The 20,846-nt window shown below is 44.9% G+C and overlaps 1 pseudogene; it reads right to left on the bottom strand.

The window, feature by feature from the left end:
• Positions 1–2,507: 2,507 nt before the first annotated feature.
• LOC142570668 (uncharacterized) lies at positions 2,508–18,536 on the bottom strand (annotated as a pseudogene).
• Between the last annotated feature and the right edge of the window lie 2,310 nt (positions 18,537–20,846).

The following is a 20,846-nucleotide window of genomic DNA, read 5'->3' as shown; positions in this document are numbered from 1 at the left end:
GTCCGCTGTCTCCGTCTTTATTTGCGGTCAATATGATATGCAGTAAACACCAACTAGGCCAAACTGATGTTCTTCTGAAGCATATATCTCGTACAGATGGCCTTTCTTTCCGTGTTCAATCGTATTTCGTGTCTCCAAACAAAGAATCACTCATCAGTTATATCGTCGCGACTACCTGCCGGAGAAGATTTATCGGCTTCTGTATCAAGCGCGGCCTGATCCCTTTGGAAGTGAGTGCACTGCTTGTGTATGTGGTTCCGTCGTGGGGTCAAATCAAGCGTCTATGGAAAATTATTCGGGCAGAGTTGTGGCGGCAAGTTAGACTGCTCAACGATTGCTTTGACATCATATGCTTTACTAAAGCTACAGAATGGCATGCGGAAAAGGAGTCTGCTAGACGTGCCTCTCATCAGTTGACATTGTACTACTGGAACCACATGGTTGGTCATTTCCTTAGGGCATGGAACGGTACGAGGACTAGTCAGGGACAAGGAAACAATCCGCTTGTGCTGGGCGACACAAGCATCCCATAAGACGTGACCGCCCTGCTTGCTAAAGGACCGAAGTACAGCGTCGAGCATCAAGTTCCTGCCCATGAACCAGGAACTCTGAAGAGGCGGATGGCGAAGAAGGCTCCGCAGGATCACCATGACAGTTGCCTGTTAGAAGGTGTTGCCTCTCTTAGCAGGAGTGTCTGGAAACCGGCTTCCAATCCAACAGTATCCGGCATACATGGGACTTGACGTTTTTTTAAAGACAACGAGCTTTTAGTTTTAGAAGCATTCAACGAGGGGGGATTTGTTGTGCTCCCGAAGGGCATGTTTGGTGCTACAGCCTCTGAGACACCGAAGAAGAATTTTAAACCTATTAGGAACTCTGCATCCAGAGTAAAAAGCAGGGTTCTAAGAATGCTCAAGTCTCTTAATCTCGATAGACTATCTAGGGACATCAGTGGCGCTTCGGGTGCTGCGCTGTCTTTTTTTGCTGCGAAGACACATAAGCCCGGCATTCCATTCAGGACAATAGTTAGCGAGCGTGGAACGTGGCAGGTTCAAGTTAGCTTGTTCATTTTAAAGAGTTTAAAGACGCTTGTTATATCCGACCTCTTTGTTACAAAAAGCTCTGACGAGGTTGTTGATTTTCTAAGGGCTAACCAGGACATATGTCCGGCTTTTTCGGTTGATATAGAATATCTTTTCTACTCCGTTCTTCATAAAGATCTGTTTGTTGCTGTAAAGTTTTGTATTGAAGAAAATGGCACTATTCCCTTCCAGAATGCAACTGGTATCTCGGCGAAAGATTTTTTAGCACTTTTGTCAGTATTGACGAACACTTCTTTCATCAGAAACGTGGAATCTGCATCGGCTCGTGCATTGTGCGGCTTTTGTGTAAATTTTTAGCCATGATAGACAAAGCGCTTGATCAGGCGTATGGGAGGGCGGGCGTTTTTAAACATTTTAAAGGTTTTTAGGTATATGGATCACTTTTAATTGTTTTTAACGGGCAAGGAAATTTAACTTCTTGTGACAGCCTTCTAGTCATCTTTAAACAACTCAGTAAAGGGCTTTCTTTTACTCACGAACTTCCACTCGACAATTCCCTGCGTTTTTAAGGCCTATACATTTCCTTTGCTAAAGGCCACGCGTGCTGGCAGTACTTCCCTCGGGCATAGAAGGGTTTGGTGCCATATGACTCCTCCCTGTCAAAGATTGTTAAAGGACGAGTAGCGATGCTCTACTTAGAATCGGCTCCCCGCTAGTCGTGTGTGCACAAGAAGCAGCTTGCCTTTGACAATCAGATTTCCAGTCTTAAGACGGCATGGTTCCCTGACTCGACGGTAACGCCAGTGGTGGAAACCCTCCTGCACGAGGTGAAAGGATCTAGGAGCAAAGCAAGTGTGAGGACGACGACTATGGCCGTAAGACCTGAAGTGGTACCGTATATTCGCAGGGTCACTCGCAACCTAAGGAAGGTGGCAGGCAGGTTTAGAGTCCCCCTTGTCTTTTCAGCCCCTTTTAAGCTGGCACGGCTCGGCCCTCGCACATCCTGTGATCTTAAGGGAAGGCAAGGCTGTCGCAAGAACCATAGCAGGCCGTATGCAAAATGCAATGTAGGAGTTGTGTACGAAGTCCCCATGGCGTGTGGCAAGTCCTACATAGGGCAGACAGGACGGTGCCTGAATGATCGAGCCAGAGGACATTAACAAAAGTTAACGAAAGATTACTTGGCTCACTTTCCTGCGCACTGCAATTCCTGCCCTTATGCACCACTTTTCAAGGAGATAAAGATTCTGGGGAGAAGCCAGGACGAGACTGCACGCGAACTGATGGAGGTATATCACATAAAAAAGAAAGGCCAAGGCTGTGTTAGTGACACTTATATTAGGTTGTTTCAATGGGAAATAGATTTTTTTGATAAGTGGTTGCCTCGCTAGGCTAACGAATGTTCTTTGCTGCGTTCAGCGCATGTTCTATTTGCCCATATAAGCCCATGGGCTGCCGTGAATAAACCGTTGAAAGTTACCGCCCGTGTTGTTTTCGTGTTCTCTTCCGTTTTCCCCGTCTCTATTTGCGGTCAATATGATATGCAGTAAACACCAACTAGGTCAACCTGAAGTTCTTCTGAAGCATTTCAATAGCCAACCACATAAATGCCTGTTCTTATTGACATTACTTACTTCTGCGAAGTGTCGCTGTGCCATACATCAAACAAAGATCGGCTAGCAAACAGCATATCCAGCAAAGTCCTGGTGGGTACTTCTTTTGTCGCTCACGGCGGCAGACCAGCAGATGCCCGTTGCCAAGGCACAGAACCCTCCCTGCTCACAAAATATGAGCAGAAAAGGTATCTTGTTTCCGCTGCCGTCGCTGTATAATTGTGCCCAGTTGGAGGTCGCAGACTGAACATTGCTGAGGTGCCACTGTCCTGGTGAGTTTGCACGCCACTGGTGAGTTTGCCATATGCATCTTAAACGTCGACATAGTTCGCCGTCATGTAGATCACGCCATCACGCAAGAAGTTATGTAGAACACAACAGGCCATGACAACGTAATTTGCATTTTGTGGCCGCAGACTGATGGCACGCCGAAATATCCTGAATCGGGAGACCATCACTCCTAAAGCATTTTCAACGCACCTCTTGCATATTTAAGTAAAAACAAAACATTCAGCATAAGCAAGGGCAAATTTTGTGGTTTTGGTTACTTGGCTCTGCTTAGACGGTAATTCATGTTGCGCTTGTTTTCATCCGGGCGCCTCCCAGAATATGGACGCAGAAAATACGGACGAAGTTGAAATCTTTCATCTCCGACGAAAACGTGAGTAGCAACGATGTTTGTGCCAGGCAGCTCCTTCGGAGGTGGAAGGCTGAGCAAGCCTTCTTCCAGTGATTTTCCAAAGCGAGAAGCCATCTGCCACCACCACTTTGACATCCATACGCCCCAACATCAACGGATATGCATTTCTGATCGCTGTCAACAGCGGCCACGAGGATGACGGAGTATGTGCCCTGTAATAAAATGAGACTATAAATTCATGTTATGAAAATATGACCTACTTCGTTAATTACCTTGTAGCTGTAATACAAGCTGCCTGAATTAGGAGGGGCTTGTATCTGAACGTGCTTGCCGTCGACAACACCAATACAGTGGGCATTCCATTTTTCCTCGAATCCTTGGGCCGCCTCTTGCCAGGCTTCAGTTGTCGGCACCCTAATAAACAAAAAAAGTAGCTGTAAGAGTGTGAAAAAAAAATGTTCGATAGAAGCATACTCGAAGCAAACTAGTTCATGCATACAGGTACTTCAGAAAACTAGCTGAGGAGTCGAAGTTTGTAACCACACTGTGTGTGCCGGTAATAAACAGCCTCCATCTGTAGTGACTAAATGCGTACCTTTAGGTATAAAGGTTGCAGCTTTCTCCACAGCAGCCTGCATACGTGATGCACAATGGCCGCCACCGTTGAGACGCCAACCCTGAAGCTAATAGCAACATCTTGCATGCACATGCCAGATGCGAGGTACCTTAAGAACTGAAGGTGCTAAGATTGATAACAAAGAACTCAGTTTAAAGGGAAAAATTAAAGGAAGCTTATGTTCTGTTTAACAGTACAGAAGAACAAAGGAAAACATCGCAGCGTAATAAGACACAACGTCCATTCTGCCTGGTTCTGCCTGGTCTCTAAAGGGTCTGTGCAGGCACGTACCCAGCATTTTTTTCGGGAGGAGTCCAACCCAAGATAACTTGTCTATGCAAATGAGAGGGGGGGGGGGTACCTTTAATAGTACAAGTGTGAATAACGCCCACCATTCGGCATAAAAGCGCGTAAACCCACAAAAGAGAAATGAAATCAGGTGTATTTTACAGGTACGTCTGTTCGATACATCTCACCTTTACGTGGCATACAAAGATCCACGTTAAATGTACTCGCACAGGAAAGAAGCGCAGGAAGAACACTGCCAAGAACAAGAAGCGAAAGTGTAAAATAAAGATTGCTTTATTAGAATAGAACTTACGAAAACAGCAGTTGGAAACAAAGGCGCACGGACCGCGCGGAGTTGTGTTGCTCCGCCAGCCAATTAGAGAAGCGAACAAAATCGTCATCATCCGGCCTTTTCAATATCGCGTCGTAATTGATACCTCCGGAGCGTCTGCTGTTCTTGAGTCTTTTCATCGAGCAATTAGGTGTGCAACAGACATGGACCAAATGTATGGAGACTGAGCATTTCACCCATCAAAAGTGTGCGGTGCAGTTCATATCACTGCTGAACCCGTTTTGCTCATGAAACTTCACTGCCAACTAAAGTGAAACTTACCAGCAAATAGTTGTTATTTCAGTTCAATAAAGAATTAGGCATTCGCCATTCCACTATAATAGGCGAGGGAAAGGGTATAAAATTACGCGCTAACGATTTTAGTTTTGTAGTTACCATCTTATTTGGGTAACAGAAAAAGTTTGAAGCACGAATTATTTGAAGTCTCGCGGAGGAACAGTGGCTAGCTTTTATGAGGGCGTGGGTGGGGTTTCATTGCAGACTTAAGTTGTACCCGACTATAGTAGCGTTTTTTTTTTAGTTAGCTCTGGAAGAATAATACAGAGGTATATGTTTGCAGAACAATCACAGTTCTTTTGCATCCCTCGTTTGCTGATCTAACAAGCTAAGTCCCATAACCGACTAATATTGCTATTTGGGAAGTTACGTAACGATGCGTGGCCGCCAGTCGCGTACAACCGCGTATGGCGCAGGAAGCTGCGATTCTACACGTACTGCGCCCGGCGCGGCAGGTTAGAAAAACACCTGCATAAGCACAGCGGAGAAGTGGCTACGTTAGGCGGCTCGAATGATAACTGTAGAAGCGTCATTCAGAACACACGGAATTCTCCTCCATTTCCGGCGGCGTTTTCTCGACGTCCTTTTTAAATAAAAAGATGTTGATCCATAAATATATTCAAAAACGGCTAAATTTGTTAATTTTCGCTTTTCCTTCTTGTTTGGTTGTTGCCTTGGCTTTCTCCCTTAGTACATCGCTTAATTTCGCAAATCCTTGCGACTCCTGTTTCCAGTCGGCAACTTTGCACGAAAACAGCTGTAAAATTTGGGAAAAAACCAGACGAGTTAACGGGTGACAGTCATATTGCCTATGAATTTAAGGGCTATTGCAGGGTTTGATGATGGACGCTGTCTCGCATTATTTTATTTTCCACCTTATCTAACCCATATCACGGGTATATGGTTCCGAGCATCTGTCAGCGTCTCGGCTAGCTGTCACTCGATGAAATAATGAAACAAAAAGAAAAGTTACGCAATTGGCATTTTCTCTGGCCGCAACTCGTTCCACGTGCATACAGACCAGCTGACCACGAACTGATTCACTTTCCTGGTCCCTGGATCAGTCTAAACGAAGAAGGTTGAACTAACGAAGAAACAACGATGCGCGTGACCGTTGAATAGACGGTGACAACTGAATGCATCTCGAGTTAATCGCGCAGGCACCGAATTGATGAGGAAACTGGCCTTCACATCCCAGGAGATGCCGATAACTACCGCCATCCAAAAGGAGTGAGAGAGGCAGCAAAATGTTGACCGCTGCATAGCTGTCAAGTCTGAACATTGATTTGGCAGCACTTTTTCAATGTTTGTGAGAAGTGGTGATGTCGGCAGAGAGGGGGGGGGGGGGTGCGGGACCCCCTTGGGTGCGTGCCTGGGTCTGTGCCTCTCTCTCACACCCACATGCACAAGCACACGATCCGGCCCCTCTCATCGTCGAATCTCCACCCCAGCTCCAAGATGTAAACACAGCAGGAGCGACGCTTTGCCCTTCCCAATCACCGAGGGCAAAGGTTGCCTCCGTCGAGGTGATGCTGTCTCCAGTTTCCATTCCGGCCACACGAGGACCCATTTCGCTTTTTCTAAGCATTGCCGATGTTCTAGGCAAGGCTTCTTGAGTGCGCACGTGCGATTAAATAAATACAAGAACATAAAATGCAAGGCTTGAGGAACATTTTGTGTTCCGCATTGTATTCTATTTTGACCAGACAAGAATGGTGTACGTAAAGTGAACTGCATGCAGAAATGGCATAGCACTTCCTTTGCCTATAAATGCTACATGAAAAAGATATATAAGCGCAAAATTTTATTTTATGCGGCTTTTCAAGACGTCTTCCCGAAATGAAACAGAATATTTAGACAGATATACCACAATCAGCTTTCAGTGTTCTTTCCTGAACATCACTGTCGTACCAGTTACAGCGTCAAAACGGTTAAAGAAATAGTAAGGTGAGATACCTACCTCTCAAGTGGTGCCAGGCACTGACTGGGACCAATGCTGCTTAGGTATAGTATGCTTACCTGAGTGCTATAGCGAGCCGTGCACGTGAGGGCAGTGCTTCGCGCAAGACGTTTAGCCTTATCAAGCCTGCTTCGACAAGTGAGTGCAGGCCTTCAAAATTCTCCGCTGATATTTTGTAGCACTTTATTTAAAAGGAGAAGTTTCATGCTATTCAGGTAGGGAGCAGACGCCATCTTTAACATCCGGCACGTACCCAGTCGATCGTCACCGCCGTCAACTTCATTGCTACGAATTGTGCCAGGTGCTTGGACACTGAATAGTAGCTTATTTTCTTGCAGAAGCAAACACTCCTCCAAGAGAAGAGCTGTGGTTTCCATAGTACCGCAACAACGAAACCAAATCGCAGAAAACGAAACCACCCCACCGACGCGGCACTAGCTGCACGCTCATACTTACGGTGTTGTAGAGCGTTTGACTCGCCGCAGCTGCAGACTAAGCGATCGTAAATTCTCGACGATTTAAACGTTGAAAAATGGTGTGCTTATTCTATTTTGAAATAATAATAATAAAATCATAATATTTGACTAATTCCCATGTTGTTCCTATTCAACTATGCAGGCAGGGATACTTCGTGAGCAGACGGAAACCTTGGGCGTCGCTGCGACGGAAATCGCGCTGTCGCAGTGGCATGCGAAAGCTGTCAGCGAAAATCGCTCTGCGACGCGCGCGGCAGAGCGATTCTTTTCGCCCCAATCTCGCCATGTGAAACAGCCTTAAGTCAAGCCGTTTCGCCATCGCCGCGAATTTGACCTTCATTTCACCGCAGCTGCACCGTAGCCTTGCTAACGCATCACGTGACTCGCCGCACCGAGCTCCGGCGCCGCCGCCGGACCACGTGCCTCTCCGTGTGCCTGGCTAAGTGAAGCACCGCGCACGCCTAGTTAGTGTGAGCTTGGCCACGGATGAGAGTGAGGCGGACTGTCTTCACTGAGCGTTGCGCGGGAGCGGGGGCTTTGAGCCGTCGTCGCCAAGCGGCGTCTGACCACCTCGCAGATATCGACCTGTGAACTGCTTCGCAGGAGAGGGTCCGGAATGCAACAGGCGTCGCGCCGTCGAGATCAATGCAGCGACCGCGTTCACGCCTTGTCCGTTTGTGCTTCGACGCTGCGCATGGTCGCAGCGTCTCTTCGCATGTCTGGCACGTGCGCTTTCCCTGTGGCAGAAGAGGCGTCGCACCGTCGAAGGATGCGAGTCTGCTCAAGCCTAATCACAGTTATGTCTAGCCGCCGACCTAGGCACAGCCGTCATACCTGGCTTAACGATGATTGTATGCGTATGTATAATAATTACACCTAAAACAAACGCAGAGAACCCGGTGGCGAAGTCATCAGATTCGCTAGGGAGCAAAAATTTCTGCTTATATATAAGTTTGTGTATATGACAGAGCAGCTTATCCACTCTTGACCACTCGGCCTTTCGACGCAGTATAAGATCGAGATACCCCGCATCTCGTCGCCTTACGGGTGAGAGAAGCAACCAATTCCGCCATTATTTTGACCCCTGCTCGTTTTAAGTGCTGTCCGGGGTCGTTGTCGGAACGCCTGTATGGTTTGCCTAGCCGAGTTCACGGCCGCCTGCGCACGTCAGATTTGCGAACTACAAGTGAAGCAGAGTTTAGAAATCGTTCTATATTGAGTTACCAATCGCGATCAAAACACATCTATCGCGGATAAATCAACAGTTTTTATGCATATAGGGCGCTCTTGGCTGTACTTGTCGGCGATAAGGTAGCCTCGCCGCTTACGAGATTAAATGTCTGAGCTATGCGAATGCTCGGTTGCCATAGTCGGAAGTTCGAATCCTTTTATAATGTCTCTTTCTTTAAATTTGACGATGGTTAGCTTGAATTTCACCTCCTCCAGTGCACTGCATCTGGAGGTTTGTAGTGACGCCTAACACCGGCAAAAGATGCCGAGAGCGAGTGGGGCTATACTAATCCAGGTACAACCAAATTAGGAAGGCCCACTAACCTTGAATAAAGGCACTCCCTCACCTGGAAGGAAATTGGCCTCCCTGGTGCAGTATTCGGCCACCACTTTCCTCATGATTCCTACAATTACCCCATGGCACTCAGTGCCCAACAGATGCAGAGCATCTGACCAAGGCGGCAGCAGCCAGACCTGCAACGCATCAGAGGGTGCTAAGAATCTCTGGGTCCGGACAGGCCGCCAATGTAAATTGATCTTGTTCACCTTTAACAGCCGAATTCGAGTGAGGCTAGCTTAGCAGGACTCTTTGAGGAACTATCAGTCGCTGTTTGAGATATTATGCGCCTTAGTGAGGTTAGAAGAACTGTTGAGGCTTATACATTGCTATATAACGGCCATGTCCACTGCTGAAGAAGTCTCACGGGGTAGGATTCATAATTCATAGGGACATAGCGGGAAACATTGACGAATTATACAGCATTAATGGAGGGTAGCTGTAGTCGTAATCAAACTTAATAATAGGTATAGATTAAATATAATAGAAGCCTATGCTCCAACATCCAGTCAAGATGATGATGGAGTAGATCAGTGTTATGAAGATGTCGAATTAGCGATGAGAAAAGTACAAACTCAGTATACTGTAGTAATGGTCGACTTCAACGCAAAAGTGACGAAAAAGCAGGCTGGTGAACAAGCAATTCGTAACTAAGGCGTCGACTCTAGGAACACTACAGGAGAGATGCTGGTAGAATTCTCAGAAAGGCACAAGCTTCGAATAATGAACGCCCTTTTCAGGAAGCGTAGAAAAAGAAAGTGGACCTAGAAAAGCCCTAATGGTAAAACAAGAAATGAAATATATATCATACTTTCTGCTGATCCCAGTATAGTGGAGGATGTAGAAGTCATAGGTAGGGTAAAGGGCAGAGATCATAGGTTAGTGAGGGTTAGGATTCACCTCAATTTGAAGAGAGAAAGAGTAAAATTGTTCAAGGAGGAAGAGGTCAACCTAGTAGCAGTAGAGCTAAAGGTAGACAAATTCAGGCTGGTACTTGCAAAAAAATAGGCAGCCTTTGAACTGAGTGATGATGATGACATAGAGGTAAAGAAGGAAAACGTATCTAGGCTGGCTTCAGAGGTAGCAATTGAAGTGGGAGGCAATGCAACCAGTAGGCAAGCTCTCCCATGTAACAAAGGGCCTAATAAAGAAACGACAAAGAATGAAAGGGCCCAACTCAAGAGATAAGATACAATTCGTGGAATTGCCAAACGGATCAACCAGGAGAATATAAGTGATGTTCGAAACAATAAGGTGAGAAACACTGAAGAAGCAGTAAAAAATGTACGCAGCCTGAAATCAGTGAGAAGGAAACTTGACATACGACAAACCAAGATGTATGCACTGAAAGGTAAGCAGGATAATATCATCAGCAATCTCGAAGGTGTAGTAAAAGCAGCGGAAGAATTCTACACTGATCTGTAGAGTACCCAGAGGGGTCAGGATACCTCCATTGGAAACAGTATTGAACAGCATACAGAGACTCCTCCTATAGCTAGCAATGAGGTCAGAAGGGGCTTACAGGACATGAAACGAGGAAGAGCGCCAGAAGAAGATGGAATAACAGTCGATTTAATCAATGATAGAGGAGACATAATGCTGCGAAAACTGGCGGCGCTTTATACTCAGTGTATATCGACCGCAAAGGTCCAAGAAAACTGGAAGAATGCAATCATGATACTGATCCACAAGAAGGCAGACATTAAAGAATTGAAATGTTATGGGCCCATTATCTCACTCTCAGTATTATATAAAATATTTCCCAAACTAATCTCCAATAGAATAAGGGCAGCACTGGACTTAAAACAACCAGGGGAACAGGCTGACTTCAGGAAAGGATACTCTTCAATGGATCAAATCCATGTCATTAATCAGGTAAACGAGAAATCCGCAGAGTACAATAAGCCTTGGTATATGGCTTTCCTAGATTACGAAAATGAATTTGATTCAGTAGAGATACCAGCAGTCATATAGGCATTACGTAATCAAGGAGTACAGACCACTTACGTAAATACCTTGGAAAATATCTACAGAAATTCCGCAACTACCTTAATCCTACACAAGAAAAGTAGGAAGATACCTGTAAATAAAAGGGTCAGACAGGGAGACACAATCTCTCCAATGCGTGCTTGAAAGAAGTATTCAAGCTATTAGACTGGGAAGGCTGAGGAGTAAGGATCGAAGGCGAATATCTCAGCGAGCTTCGGTTTCCCTATGACATTGTTCTATTCAGCAACACTGCGGACGAGTTACAACAAACGATTGAGGACCTTAACAGGGAGGGTGTAAGAGTGGCGCTGAAGATTACTATGCAAAAGACGAAGATAATGTTAAATAGCCGGGCAAGGAAAGAAGAGTTCAGGATGTCCCGCCAACCTCTAGAGTCTGTGAAGGAGCACGTTTACCTAGGTCAACTAATCACTGGGAACCCGGATCATGAGGAGGAAATTCATAGAAGAAAAAAATGGGTTGTATTGCATACGGCAGACACTGTCAGCTCCTGACTAGAAGCTTACCATTATCATTGAAAAGGACGGTTTACAATCAGTGCATTTTACCTCTGCTCACTTATGGGGCAGAGACTTGGAGATTGACAAAGAAGCTTGAGACCAAGTTGAGGACCGCGCAAAGAGGGATGGAACGAAGATTGCTAGGCATAACGTTAAGAGACAGAAAGAGAGCGGTTTGGATCAGAGAGCAAACGGGTATAGCCGATATTCTCATTGACATTAAGAGAAAAAAAAAACGGAGCTGAGCAGGTCATGTAATGCGTAGGTTAGATAACCATTGGACCATTAGGGTTACAGAATGGGTACCAGGATAAGGGAAACGCAATCGAGGACGGCGGAAGACGGGTTGGAGCGATTAAATCACGAAATTCGCGGGCGCTAATTGGAATCGCTTGGAGGAGGACAGGGACAGGGTCCTGCAGTGGACGTAAAACAGGCTGATGATGATGATGATGACGACGACGAAATCAAAGGTTAATCAAGTGAAACCAAGACTTAACCAAGCTATACCAAGCTTTCGCTTTGCATATCAAGGGTTAGCTGTGCTAAGCCGCAGCCAACTTTTTTTTTTCCACTTGATCGCACTGGGGACGCTGGCGCTCGCAGGGAGTCACTGGGACGCCAGTGAGAACGCTGGATCATTGCTGGGTCAAACTGGACGAGACGCAGGTTTCATTGCCATGACGCTGGGGCACACTGGTTTGATCTGTACACGCGTTGGTTCTCGCTGCAGCTCGCTTGCTCGCACTGGAAACTGCGCTGGTTGCGTTTGTGCCGCACAGGTTCCAGTAGGCAAGGAGCATAGGCGCTGCTGAATATTAAATGCTTAATACAATTTCATGGCTTGCTATTAGTCGCTTGTCCTAAATAACGCTATAAGTTTGGGTCATAAAAATCCATATCGTGTCGCAGCTTGGAATAAAGGTGCGTGAGCTGCCCTGTTTGCATGCCTATTTGACACTGAAGATCACTTTCGCTTTTTGCATTTTCCCTTTTGACTGGGCGGACAGCTACAGTCTTAAACAAAATCACGCAAACGCCGAGGACGCCTCGTTTTCTAATGGCTTGCACGTTACCTATCACTGCGACTTGTCGTTGTCGCAGTGTTGTGGAGTCTACATGAAACCCAGAACTCGTTCAGACGCGTTCGAACGGACCGCGAGTTCGAAGGCTACCGCTAATTTGTATTATCGCACCGATAAGAACGCTGAGGGGATTCGTGCGCTTCCACTTTCCCTAGTATGCTAAGAAGTAATGCATAATAGGTTCTGAGACTGAAACAACCACATTTTAGCATTCGCCAGGTACCCGCGCCGATATCGGTTCCTTCCACCGAAATTTAGGCCTATCCGCCGAGTCCGTCTACACGCTGTCGGCCCGTGTGGGTTTAGGAACGAACAAGTCTATCAAGGGTAAATCACCCTATATTTGAGCTTTTGCATTGGTGTTCTTAAATAAACCACTTTTTCGTGTCTAGCGTTAGCACAAGAAGCGATGAGCGCCGATGTGACGCGTTATAAACATACGTATACCTGCTGGCGCCCAAAGTTGCCAGCTCTAATCTACACTTCTCTGACGAACATACATGACTAACATACTTCTTTGACATATACATGACTGAAACGCGTCATTGAAGCACAAAAACCTTGCATACTCCTTGGCGAAGAACAAGAAACGGCTATCAAAATCGTCGGTAACAGCCCATACAGCGTCCCGGGTCGGCGGTTGATGTAGGACTTTTTTTTTTTCGAACGTAAAATACCAATCGCAAACGAAAGTCGGTGTTGTGGAACTTACGAGCATACTACTGAATACGGACAACAACTTTTTTCTTTCTGATACAGGCGTAAGATTTAGTTGCGGGGCGATAGCGCATCTACCATGTCTGTGCGAGACGTGTCTGCGACACTAAAACTGCGCCTGGATCTTGACGTGGCAAATTATCCAAGTACTACTTCAGCTGTCGAGTCGTAGTGATAGAGTTCTGGGCTTCGGATCTGTAGATGTGGCGATCAAAACATTTTTATTTTTACTTTCCTTCAATTTTTTTTTTACTGCACTAAAACGCGCTCTTTTGCTTTCTGTATTCAAATGAATATATACGGTGGTCAGGCGCCGCGTAATTCACGCTCTCGAGCTGCTCTTCGCACCGGTGCTCAGCGCCTCCCAGTATGCCGCGCATGTTGAGCGCCCCACCATCCAGCGCGACACTGGGCCCACAATCCCGCACGGCACTGGACACTGAACACTGGGCTTTGCACTATAGGGTAGTGTCTGGCTTTACTTGTAGCTGCAAAGGTGAAGGCCTTCCTATTCGAAGAAGCGGAAGTTAGCGCTCGCGACCAGCACTAGCTGCTGTGATGCTTCGTCTTCTTTTCCTTCCTATGGAGAAGCACATCTGATTGGATTCCCTATGCCGCCTCATTTATGGCACGTATTACCCGACCCTTCTCCAACTGTTGCCATGGTACCAATGAAAGATGCTGGCTCACCCCAACAAGGGCTGCGTTTGATTCCTCGCAGAAGACTGAACTCCTTCCTTTTCAATTCGTTTTCCTTTTTGAAGACGGCTACCAAGTCATACTATGGAGGCCAGATATATTCCCAGGCTAAAGAAAGTACCGGTAGGAAAAAAAGGCTCTCGCAGTTAGAATTCATTTTCTGTGTAGTAGTGCTGGTTGTTGAAAAATAAAACTCGAAATGAATATCAGCAGGAGCATAACGTAAATGCTAAAAGCTACTTTTTATGTTAAGACCTGCCTTTTATGGACCGTAACTCCGCATAAATTTTGTGAATAATGGCCCTAAATCTTGTAGACACGTGATCCATCTTTGTACTATGCCACCCGTTGTTGTCAATGATTTAGTTATCTATCATGCCACGCATGCTTTACGGCTATCCACTACGAATTCTTTCTTTCTTTCTTTCTTTAGGGCCATTACAGGAAGGGAAAAAAATAATAAAACAAGCAATGTCAACACATCTGATTCAGGCAGGGCGTACAATACATCTGAATACAACGTACAAAAAACAAATTACATTACATATACATTGTAATAGGGCAAGCAGAAAAAACCAGTCAATGTACCTTGAGGCATGTAAAATAAGAACAACATAGACAGATAATAACAAAATCATAAAATAATATGATTCAGAAATTCAGATCATTAACGGACCGCGCTCTCGAAATAAATAATGGCATACAAATTACTCGGAAAACTATTTAAAGAGGTAGACTGAACTACGAAATCGGGAAGCAGGTTCCACTCTTTTATCGCTCTGGGAAAGAAGCTATATTTAAATGTGTCATTATGGGTTACTGGAGGGGGAATATACATGCTGTGGCGATGTCTAGAAGATTCGTTATTAGAAATTTCAAAATAGTTCGTCCTATTAATTTTTATTTCATTATGAATAATAAGGAACAGAAACTTGAGCCTATCATACTTAGTCCTTAATTCTAAATTGGGAAGATTTGCAAGCTGACATAGTTTTGAAGGGGAGTGAAGTCGACCATATTTGTTGAAGATGAATCGAGAAGCTAACCTCTGAATCCTTTCCAGTTTCTTACGGTTTTTCTCTGTGTAAGGATCCCAGACAATTTTCGCGTACTCAATGATTGGTCTGACCAGTGTTCTATAGGCCAAGTTTTTAACTTCAGAGGTTGGTGTGTGTAAATTTCGTCTTAGGCTGCAAAGCGCATTATTCGCCTTCTTACTTACTTCCTCTACATGCCTATTCCAGCATAAGTCACTTCTAAATAATAAACCCAAATATTTGTGCTCCTCTACCTTTTTAAGCTTGTTGCCATGTATACTATAAGGAAATTGCAGGATCTTCTTTTTTCTTGTAATAGACATGCTTTCTGATTTAGTTGGATTTATAACCATTTGCCAGACAGAACACCATTTCATAATGTTATCAAGGTTGCACTGCAATTTAATTTTGGTAACTGGAAGATTCTACGTTACTATAAACAACACAGTCGTCAGCGAATAGTCTTATTGGAACAGAAATGTGATGTGTCAAGTCATTAATGAAAATAAGAAATAGAAGAGGTCCTAGGACACTTCCCTGAGGTACTCCGGATAACACCGGTTGAAGACTGGACCTATGCGCGTTTATTTGAACGTACTGCTGACGGCACTGCAAGTACGATGTAAACCACTTTGTGAGGTTAGGATTCTTAAACACAGTATTAATTTTGAACAAAAGTTTGGAGTGGGAAACTTTGTCGAATGCTTTGGCAAAATCCAAATAAATGAGGTCCATCTGTCCACGGGAATTTATCGTTTGTGAAGTGTCATGAACCAATCAAACTAATTCAGTGATCGTAGATAGTCCTTTACGGAATCCATGCTGCACAGGGGATAAGAAGTTATGCGTTTCAAGGTATTGTGACAAGTGTTTGGATATGATATGTTCCAGAAGTTTAGAGCATGTACTTGTGAGGGAAATTGGTCGGCAATTGCTAATCTCTGAAGTGTTCCCAGTTTTATGAACTCGTATTATTCTGGCCAGTTTCCATGCGGTAGGGAAAGACCCATTCAATACTGAGGAATTAAATATTTTTGTAAGGTACTTAGACACCCATTCAGCATACCTCACTAAGAATTCGTTAGGAATATCGTCTGGTCCAGGGCTCTTTTTAGTCTTTATATTGAGCAAAAGGTTTAGAACACCTTCCTCAGTTATCTTAATATTCGAAATGGGAGGGCGGGCAGAGAATTCAAGTACACTAGGCACTACTTCATCATCCTTTGTATAAACCGACGAAAAGATTAAATTGATCAGCCCTTTCAGCATCATTAATTTCGGGATTCGAACAGCACAGCATATTGGGCGCATTGACATATCGCCAAAACTTAGCCTGTGCTTCTGAGAGGAACTTCTTCAATGTTACATTGTAAAATTGGTCTTTCGCCTCCTTAATTAGCCGCTTCAATTCTTGCCTCATTTCCCTAATTGAAGTTTCGTCATCTGTATACTTATTTTGAGAACATGCTTTCCGTTTTCTTTTAATTTTCCGTTTTGTCGGAATGATTTTTCGGTTCATCCAAGGATTTGTCTTTCCGCATTTTTTATTCTTCTTAGGAACAAATTTATCCATGCAATGAGTTACTATAGTCTAGAAGAAATTGCACAAATCATCAATGCTCACATCCAATTGATACAAGTAGGTAAATGCATCAAAGGAGCTTTGGAGATAGTCTAAGACACTCACGTCATCTGCGGATTGAAAATTCCAAACTCTTTTCTTTGGGTTACCCAGTGAGGGGGATGGAGACATACTGAAATAGCTATTGGAATCTTGTGGTCTGATATTCCGTCCTCTACGTGGCAATCCGTCAAAAGCCCTGCCAACCCATGCGGCACTAAAATAAGATCCAAAATAGATGAGGTTGTACCACACACTCTGGTTGGTTCTCCTACAATTTGCTCTAAATCATAAGAGAACGCCAAGTTCAAAAGTTGTTCGCAGCTAGCCACGTCTACCTCCCCGGGTGAGTATGAGCTCCAATTAATTCCCGGTAAGCTAAAGTCGCCCAGAGGAATGATATTGTCTCCTTCTCGAAAATGTCTTTCCATAAATTCCCTTAGGCTGTTCATTCCATCAGGTGAAGTATTTGGGGCCCTATATACACCTCCGATGTAAACTGTTCGATCGGCAAGCTTAGCTTTAATCCATACAGCTTGGATACTATCCGATTGTTCAAGGGTAGTACACAATATGCTTTGCTTAACCAATATGGCTACTCAGCCACCTCTTGCTCCTCGATCCCTTCTAAATGATTTGTAACCAATCGGCACGACTTCGGCGTCTCTGATATTGCTATGTAACCATGTCTCCGTTATGACAATAACGTCAGGTTCATGTTCCAAGACCACAGCTTCCAATGCAATGGTTTTGTTTATTATGCTCCGCGCATTTATGTTTATAATGTTAAAGCCATCCTGTTTACCTTGTTGGAGTCAGTTGCCAGTTTCAATTACCCTCGAAATTTGGTACCTGAAGTGTTTATCCTCATCCCATCCATACAATATCTTATTCATGTTAAGTTTATCAAAGGCAAGTTTCGCCCTAAGACCTTCTTTTCTTTCTTCGGCACACGAGTCCCACAGTTTCTTCCTAATTTCTACTACACATGTGGAGTAATCTTCGCTAATGCTTATCTCTGTATCTTTAAGCTTAGTGCAATTGCTCAAAATCTTTACTTTCTCCCTGAAGTCCATTACCCGAAAGATAATTGGGCGGTTTCTACCAGGTGTTTTTTTTCCGAGCCTGTGAATTCTTTCGATGGAGCTTACTTGCACCTTCAGAATGTCTCTAAAAACTTCTTCAGTTACTTTTTTCATCAGTGCAACTTCATTCTCCTGCACGCCTTCTTGCATGCCTCTAATTATTAAATTATTTCTTCTAGAACGGTTGTCCAAATCATCAATCTGTCTAACAAGGCTCGTCGCGCTTTCATCCCACCTGTCAACAAGCGCTTCAGCGTTTGTGAGCCGGAGCTGAGTATCGTCAAAGCTTTGTAGTTTCTGCTCAATTGCAAGAAGTCGTTTTTGCATTTCAAGCATTCTCGTTTCAGAGCTAGCCTGATTTGACTGAACCTCAGTGAGTTTCGACAGGATCTCTGTCTGGTTCTGGATTACATTTGCAAACATCGCTTCCGTTACTGGTCCAGGATTTTCTTCTACGTCGCCCGACAGCTTAAGCAATAAACCCACTAATAATATACACTCCGAAAAGTTGCATAACACAGTGTGTGGGCACGGCAACACTATAAGACAAAGGTCGTCACTACGGAAACAGCATTTTGTATTACTAACCTGCACAAAGAGCGGTATGTTGGGTGACATAGTCACGGCTGTGTTGCCGTGCCCACTGAAGCTGTCCCTCGGTGAGCTCCAATTTATAGGCAGCAGCAGGTCCTTGTTGGGGGCGGATACCGTGGTCATTGTGCTCGACGAAGATGCGCACAAGGTGGCTTCCACATGTGGCGTTGGCAGCAGTACCCTGCAGCTTTCCGTGAACGATGTAGCGAAATCGCTGTCCGGGTTCATGCGCGTCGATGCGATAATGCCGCAGCGAAGCTCCGAGCATCCACCGTCCGAGAGGGATGTTATCCCTTTGAAGACGAACGCATAGCACGCATACAAGACGTGCACAAAGAGCGGTATGTTGGGTGACATAGTCACGGCTGTGTTGCCGTGCCCACTCACACGTTGTGCAAGATCAACCAAAATAACGAATCATCTGTAGACAACTTTTGCCCCAGGGCTGACGCAATCTGTAGAAAAATAATCGTTTATTATAGTAATAAAATATCATTGAGCGAGTGATTTGTATAACGATTCTCCGAAAAAAAAATGCGATGATTATAATGCGGCGCTTTCGGACAGCCATTAGTTTATTATATGTATTCTTCTTTTTCTCACAGTTAATTGATCCATTCAGTCAGCTCATTTAGTTGCTTGAAGATGTGATGCATCAACTCCATAGCTTTTTGCAACATATTTATCTTACGGACGTCGGAAATTTCTCATAGCGGAGGATGAATCCTTTGGTTCAAGCAAAGCGCGCATGCCTTTTACATACATGCGTTTATATCCGGTACATTGGCGTGCTTCCTGACTTTTCTGATAATTTTGTTAAACTTGTGCTCAAAACGTGGAAACCCTGGCATTGTCCCCTTTTCTTCTGGTCGTACCCTTATTTGTGCAGCTCAAAAACCATTAGTAAAGACGCGATTATACGCAAAATTGTTTCCGCGGTACGGGCCTCCACCCTTCACATATATGTTCACAAGATATGGGTTAAAAAACGGTCGAGCACTGACTTTAAAGTGCCTGCATATGCGTATTTGTGTCATGCGTGCCTATACATGCTATTCCTGCTTTTGGCACCTCTGAGTGCCTCGCTAGAGGAGCTTTTTTCTTTCAAGAGCACATTTCGGTACTTGTTTTCACTTGATCTGGCACCATTGGCAGAAGATGTTGCTCTTTGCAACGCACCTATCAATCCGAGGTACCGAGGTAGGAAATAAGCGCTTGCGTCGTTAACGTTAGTTGAGCTTTTGAGGTTGTCTAAACATTTACTCAAGACTGGTTAGCGTACCCGGAGAAAAAAAAACATATCCGAAGGTCCACTTCTTCAGCAGTGGGCCCGCAACTTCATGTTGCACTGCAGACAGGGATGGGAGAAAGAAATGTGCAGGATTTAGAGAAAGGTGCGTTGCAGAATGTGCCCTGAAAAGACGGTTGACTGTAATTGCACTGCGCGCCTGTTAGGCGGAAGCGTACGAAGTCCTCTGCAAATACTGTCGACTCTAAATAAGCGGTGCCAATACTGTCGACTCAATTAAGCGGTGCCAAAAGAAGCCTTCGCTCCCTTTGTCTATTTACAAACACACCATACGGTCGCGGCTCACTCTATCGTCGCTATAACAGATTAGCAATACATTCTGCTCCTCAACGCGCCCTTTCCTACTGTTTCTCTTTAAATAGCTGCATCTAAGAAGACCCCAAGGAAGGCGACGCTTTCGTCCTGAAGTGCACCTATCCATAACGCCGATGATGATCGACGATTATCTAGGAGCTACATACTCGGTGGGGGGGGGGGGGATACGTTCCAACCAGCTACGAACATACAAGCACATTGTCAAGAATCATTGCACATCGATATAGAAATAGCTTGTAACGGAGATTTCTTGTGGATAGTTTACGAGTTGTGAGCCAGCTCCCGCACCATAAAAGATGTTTGAAGATTTGAGCAGATACAACACCTGTCAGGGAACGTTGAAAAGGCGCAGCTTGCCTGACTCTGATGCTGGACGTTGACAGCCGCCTTTGTTCTTGCCTTTCGGCTTTCCTCTCCTTCGCTTCTTCGGACGGTCTCGTCCGAAGAGGCGTCTGGTCTCGTCTCAGATTTACGCCAGAACACTTCCCGTAAACATTTTTATGTGAGCCTCTTGATTGTGGGATTAACATGTTGATGCTTGAGCCGACTATGTTTGACTTGTTGTTCTGTGGGGTGCATTCGCCGTGTGTGCTTTGCTGTATACTCGCCATACATTCGTGTGAGATAGTCGCTTGGCGTGTTTCATGCTTGCGTTGCTTTTTATCCCATCCGTGCACTGTGTGCGCTATGCTCGATATGCGCCAGGAATCTACCAATCAAACGCCGTGTAGTATCGGAAATAGCTTAGCTTTGATAAATTTCGTGTATGCGTGTGGAAAATATTGTGCGACGGTAGTCTGTTTTATGGCTACTTCGGAAAGTCGAATCGTGCGCCCTGACGCGGCTTGCCGGAATCACCGTTAGACAAGAAAATTAATTTTGTCTTCGCTCAAGATCATTTTGCAGATTCTGACTAGGCAACACTTAATTATGACAGAGTACATCAAATCGTCACACACACGGCAATACAAAAAGCCTCCATTTACGTCTGTCGCTTCTTATGAAATAAAGTTTGTAAACAGCAGAAAGGCTAGCCAACGTTT

The sequence above is a fragment of the Dermacentor variabilis genome, chromosome 2 (assembly GCF_050947875.1).
Source record: "Dermacentor variabilis isolate Ectoservices chromosome 2, ASM5094787v1, whole genome shotgun sequence".
Classification (NCBI taxonomy): domain Eukaryota; kingdom Metazoa; phylum Arthropoda; class Arachnida; order Ixodida; family Ixodidae; genus Dermacentor; species Dermacentor variabilis.
This window is presented reverse-complemented; position numbering and strand designations above follow the sequence as displayed.